A 6726-nucleotide genomic window follows, 5' to 3' on the forward strand; every position below is an offset into this window, starting at 1 on the left:
GCTAATTACCTGAAGCATTTTTTCATCTGCTGCTTTTTTGCAGTTTGTACAGTTGAAGTGATTTAGAATTTTGTATTGAAGTCAATTACTATGTTTACAATTTGCTACTTTTATATCACATCATTTCACATTTATCGCGAATTTCTTTGGGTTTCAAGAATCTAACTACCTCAGAAATCATTATTTGAATAATAATAAATTGATACTTGCCCTATCTAAAGAAGTAAAAATTTATTCATTTCCGAAAATCTCGTGGTACGGGATACTTCGACATTGCGAGATCTCGTGTTGCAATATCGCGCCTCCCTTCGTGTCTCATTGAAAAGTCGCGTCTCGCCCGATTCTGAGTGGCCCGATATTCCTTAATTATGGCATCGCCCGGATTATTTTAGAAAGCATGTTGTAAGTGTTTTTTTCAATGCCGGATCTGAAAGCCGTAATTCTTGGAAAATGACTATTTTTTCTACATATATTTCTGATGAAAACAAAATACGTGTGTAATGGTCTTCTTATTTTCTTCCACAGATCATTTAAGGGCCTCCGTGGCCGAGTGATTCAAAAAAAAAACACAAGCCCCTAACCGCTGTAGGTTCGACACATACACGGGGCGTCGAACTATTCATGCGAGGATCCCGGTCAGGTTCCAAATGCGGAATACATATCAGCGTGCGCATGCAATAGCTATCTCGTGCGCACGTAATAGTATCGCGTAGCCACGTAATAGCTATCGTATGCGCACGTAATTAATAAGAAAATTCTATGTCCCGTTTATGCCACCGTAGATACTACCTTGTTTTGCTAAAAATATGTCTAGTGCCATAAATCATTTATAAAACTTTAAGCATTTAATACAAACGTATCACAATTAATAACGATAAGAATAGACTTGCTGAATATTTAGGTATTGGATGCTGCACTTGTAGAAATTTTCATTGTGACATGCAGAACAGGGATATTCTTTACTAACTGGAATTCACGTAAAAACGGTATTATAAATACAGAAAACACAGAACAATGGCTGGTAGCCGGTATACAGATGGGCATAATTATTACCTTTTAAGAATTTTATGGAAAAATGTGAGACACATGTGCTTCGAGTGTCCTTTCTATTGTGTGTCGGACACATCTGTCTTATTTCCAATTTGTCGCAAATATGAATGAATGTTTACGAACACATCGGTCACACTTCGTGAGACAAATGTGCTCCGAGACAAATGTGCTCTTACATAGCAGCCTAAAGAAAACTAAGGATAATAGTTGCTGCTAGGCTCTTAGGCTGTTAGGCTGCCAGGCTGCTAGGCTGCCCGGCTGCTAGGCTGCTAACTTCACAAATTTCGAAGTGTCAAAAAAAACAAAAACAAAAACAAACAAACAAACAAAGTTCAATATTAAAAAAAATAAAGATCGCGATACTGAAATAAAACGTGGAATGGTCTAAGTATGGTGCTACCAATTCATATCCGACATGTTTGTATTATCCTGAGTTTTCTTTAGGCTGCTAGGCTGCCAGGCTGCTAGGCTGCTAACTTCACAAATTTCGAAGTTTCAAAAAAAACAACAACAACAAAAAACAAAGTTCAATATCTAAAAAAAATAAAGATCGCGATACTGAAATAAGACGTGGAATGGACTAAATATGTGCTTCCGCTTCATTTCCGACGGTTTTCATGTTTGTATTATCCTTAGTTTTCTTTAGGCTGCTAGGCTGCCAGGCTGCTAGGCTGCTAAGCTGCTAACTTCACAAATTTCGAAGTGTAAAAAAAAAAAAAAAAAAAAAAAAAAAAAAACAAAGTTCAATATTAAAAAAAATAAAGATCGTGATATTGAAAAAAAGACGTGGAATGGTCTAAGTATGTGCTACCGACTAATTTCCAACGGTTTTCAAGTTTGTATTATCCTTAATTTTCTTTAGGCTGCTAGACTGCCAGGCTGCTAGGCTGCTAACTTTACAAATTTCGAAGTGTCATCAACAAAAAAACAACAAAAAAAGTTCAATATTTAAATTTAACTAAAAAAATGAAGTACGCGATACTGAAATAAGACGTGGAATGGTCAAAGTATTTGCTACCGATTCATTTCCGACGGTTTTCATGTTTGTACTTTCCTGCTAGGCTGCTCACTTCACAAATTTCGAAGCGTCAGAATGAAAAAATTATGTTAAGATGAAGTTCAACATCTTAAAAAAATAAAGATCACGATATTGAAAAAGGCGTGGAATGATCTAAAGAAGTGCTACTAATGTATTTCCGACGATTTCATGTTTGTACTATTCTTAGTTTTCTTTAGTCTGCTAGGCTGCCAGGCTGCTAGGCTGCCAGGCTGCTAGGCTGCTATGCTGCCAGGCTGCCAACTTCAGGCTGCTAGGCCAACTTCAGGCTGCTAGACTGCTAGGCTGCCAACTTCACGAACATTATATATGTAGTTGTTTGTCTTCCACACAAAATACTTAATCAGTATGAAAAAGAAAACACCAGAAGCAAAAAATGTTTCAGGTTAATAACTATTAAAAAGGCCTTATTGTTTTTTAAACTTTAACAGGACATCAATATAACACACGAACATTAACGGTCGTTGAGAAGCTATTATAAATTTATTGCACTTCTAAGGATTAATGGTCCTTTAAATGCACATGACAGCCAGGCGTGTCACGTATAGAATATATACATGTACATGTACATCGCGAGAGTTATATCGCGTGAGATCAAGAGACTGGCACGTGCATACCTAAGTATGCCATTGATTATAATCGTTTATATCATATGATGTATACAGATGTAGCGTTAAATAGGCGCATCTTTAAATCATAGTTGATAAAGCGCTATACTTAATTGAAAGTGTCCGACAGATAAAACGAATCTTAATAAAATCTTCTTAACTTTCACAATGTTGGTTCGACGTAACCCCCCCCCCCAACTTGTTTCCGGCCAAATAAAAAATAACACTTAAAAAAAATTAAATTGGCACAGGAAGCGTAGGAAACTGGTATGTTTGTTAAAACAGAGTTAACTTTACAACAGGATGCACAACTCCTGTTGTAAAAATCTTTATTTTGACAAAAGTGGTTGTCTTTCTTGAGACAAACAAATGGCTGAGTCAGACAGAAAAGTAGGACTTTATAGGAGCTTGGGCAAGTCCCCCTATTCTGATAAAAAAAATTCATTGACCCACTTCGTGAACATAGGGATCAGTAGTGTGATAGGGGCGAGGTAATAGCAGAGTCTCCTTGTTCATTTTTTCAAAGTAAAACTTTCATATTTAACTACATCACTGTAATAGAATAATGTACGGTTCGAGTTCAGAGGTGTAGGTTTTTCGACCTGAGTGATTACAAAATGTAGTATAACAAAGCATTTGGACTATAAACCATGCATTTCTGTACCACAACACATTAAATCAAAGCACAGAAGGCGCTGAATTTGTTTGGGCCTCAGAATGTAATAAAGGTACAGGTTGTGAGATTATATGTATAGTGCCACCAATGCTTTCCAGCGTTTTAATTGTAGTAAATTGGCTATAAGACTAATTGCAACACTGATATTCAATCCAATGTTTATTTGACTTAAACAATTTGAAAAAAAAAATGAATTGCCTTTACTGGGATTTGAACTCCAGACCTCTCGCTTCCTAAGCGAGCGCGAAAACCCTTCAGCCACGATGAATTTATATGTGAACGGCCCGAAGAAAACCATATTATTCTAAATTAGGGCTTGTAACGACTTTATAAATAATCCTGGAGCTTACTATAAGCATGTATATTTATAAAGAAACAAAGGGCTGCAAGTTCTGTGGTATTTTCTGATCTTTGCAATCTAAATCGTACTGTATATCTGTATGTATTTTCCTGTATAAATTTATTTTTATGTATTATAATTAATTTTGCAAGGCACCAAAGTTTGATACATACTGAATTCTGCATAACTATAGTTGCATCAAAATATTACTTTATCCTTGCATATCATGGCTACTTCCTTAACAAAGACACTTAAAAAAGAATTTTAAAAAAAAGTTTCCTCGACTGGGATTTGAACTCCAGACCTCTCACTCACTCACTAAGCGAGCGCGTTACCCCTGCACCACGGAGAAGTTCTACAAACATGGCTGAATAACATCAAGTTATTCTAAATTTAGAACTTACATTGCATTTCGGGTTTGTAATCCTTATTAATTTCGAGGTATTTTGTTCAGGATAAACCTGTTGTTTAAAATTGAAGTAAATAATTTAGCGAAAATCTTCTCGCCCAAACAGCCCGACATGTAGAATCTATATATTCCACTACTCGGTTTGGGTAGTATTCGGTAATCGAAAAAATAGTATTTTCATTGATAAAACCATATTCATCCGCGTAATTTGTGATTGTGCATTTATTGACAATTCTATAAGCCAACGCTATTTTCAAACTTTGAGTGCGTTGTAATTTGTTGAATACTTGTAACAAAATAAAAATATTTCTTTCTTTTAAATCGCTAGTATTAAGCTGTTCTGAGAACTACTTGTTGTTAGGTTCGTCGTAAACTTCTGTGTCAGAGATTGAATGTCCGCTTTGTATTTACTTATTTTCGATCAGAAAATACAATAAAACAATATTAGAAATCTTCGACCATTCGGGAATTATTTTGCTTGAAAATTAATGTGCCTGTCTTTGACCATCTTTACGCAGTGATCTCCCCTGAATTTTTCGGCGTTAGTGTACATATAAAGGGAAGTCACCGCTTCAAAAAAGTGGACTACTTTCGGCATTTGCAATTAACAACATTAGACTCTGAAATTTCGCTACCATTATTTGTTTGGTCTGACGACCCAAACAAATAAAAATGTATATTCATTTCAATTCTAACATGCTGACAGAAAGAGAGTTAATAAAAATATGCTGAACGATAACCTTGAGTGAAGAAGTAAGTTTCCGTGCATATTTTGAATAATAAGGCATCTTTTCTGCCATGTCTGAGTAATAGAGTAATGATGAGAAGCGTGTTAGAATTCACGACCTATACACGCGTGCGTCTTATGAAAAGACGTGCTACATAGCATAGTATATTTAAATAACAGGCGTTCAGTAGGAAGTCATTTTAGTCAAGTTAGGTATTTCATCATACGGAAGTGACCTGCGCGAATGCAGGACGCTTGACTTTTATGTCGTACACCTTTCTCACGCATGTTTTAACCGTGGTGTGATTCACACATTATTTTACTTCTAAGCGCTACTAAGCAGCTGTAACTAGAATATTATCCTGCTTCCTTTTCTGAGATATAAAAATTTGAAGTTAGTCAGAAAGCAACATTAAGCCTGATCCGACTGCACGGAAGTTCTAACTGGTCTGGCCACACACTGGTGCCCTTTCATTTTGAATTTCATAGCAGATCAATTATGAATATGGTGTGTCCTTGAACACATACCATTACATATATTCTCTAACTTTCTGGAGTGATATCTGCGCATTAATAGAAAGTCCTACATTAATTTTGATATCTTTGTAATCTTTCTAGAACATCAAATGGATCAACGCCATTTGACCAGAGATGGCTTATCAATAATATATTTTCAAATTTTACTTCTAACTTTCTAAAATCAATGCAAACTATGAGCATATATTAAAGTTGGATAGCGAGGTGTATATTATTATGACTTGCATCTTTTACTCAATAATTAACCTACTTAATTGCTGTAATGAATTCACCCTGCTTGAATATGGAGCAGTCAATTCTAAGTGTAAGGGTTTTAGAGTAAAAAAAAACAAAACAAAAAAACATATACCATTCAGTATTGAGTAAAGTGATACTGCACGGAATTGCAGGCTGACATGGGTTTACTGGTCACGTGGTAGCAAAGGATGATCACTTTCGGTTCAAGCAAGTTAAAAGGAAAGTGTACAAAATCTTTAAGAGATTCTAAACTTTGAATAGCTTATTTAAATAATGTTCATTAACCCAAGAAGACAACATACAATGTATGAATACATGTGACATGACAGTGGAACTAACTGTTTTGATTATAGATAATTTATTATTAAATCACTTCAAACAAAAATAACACAGTAAAATACAATACTGAAAATAATAATACAAATTTTTAAATTGGCCTTTCCCGAAAACTTAAAGAATAAGTTTAACTCATTTACAACTCGAGAAAAAAAGCATAAAAAAAATAATTCATTCTTTTTGTTTAGATCTTATTTACAAGCTATTGAGAATCGTGACAAAAACTAAATTCTACATTTATTTACATACCTTAAAACAGAAAAAAATCCTTCAATGTTTGAATTGGAACATTTTCACGACACGGTAACGTACTTTTTACGATGGGTATTGCGTCATATCTATATATAAGACGATTTTCAGAAATCCCCCCAAAAAATCATGTTAGTTACTTCTATCTTAATGAAAGTGCTAGTGTTTTTCAGTTTTTCGTAATAAAACAATTAAACATCAAATAACGATGTTTGCTTACAACAATGCTAACATTGAAGATGGAAAACCAAATTTTGTTTGGTCATTTTCGTACTTCTACTTTCATTTTTCCTTCTCAACTATCGTCAATAGGAGGACCAATAATTCCATCACTTGTCATCTTTCAAAAATTGTTATCGACTAAGTACACTCCATAAAATATAGCAATTTTCTTATATCAATGTTAATTGTAATCAGATAACAACAACAGAAGAAAAACACAACAACAGAAACAACAGAAAGTTATACGGCTACAGAGAAAAAATCACACTGTTTACAGC

The 6726-nt window shown here is 34.7% G+C and overlaps 1 protein-coding gene across 1 annotated transcript in view; it reads right to left on the reverse strand.

Moving 5' to 3' along the window:
- LOC132746817 (baculoviral IAP repeat-containing protein 7-B-like) overlaps positions 1–6276 on the reverse strand; it is a 72369-nt gene extending 66093 nt beyond the window's left edge. Inside the window, exon 1 of the mRNA XM_060736077.1 lies at positions 6227–6276. The gene's annotated coding sequence lies outside the window, so the exon portion shown is untranslated. The remainder of the gene's footprint in view (positions 1–6226) is intronic.
- Positions 6277–6726: the final 450 nt, after the last annotated feature.

This window comes from Ruditapes philippinarum, unplaced genomic scaffold, assembly GCF_026571515.1.
Source record: "Ruditapes philippinarum isolate M1 unplaced genomic scaffold, ASM2657151v2 ctg1392_1_1_1_1, whole genome shotgun sequence".
Lineage (NCBI taxonomy): Eukaryota > Metazoa > Mollusca > Bivalvia > Venerida > Veneridae > Ruditapes > Ruditapes philippinarum.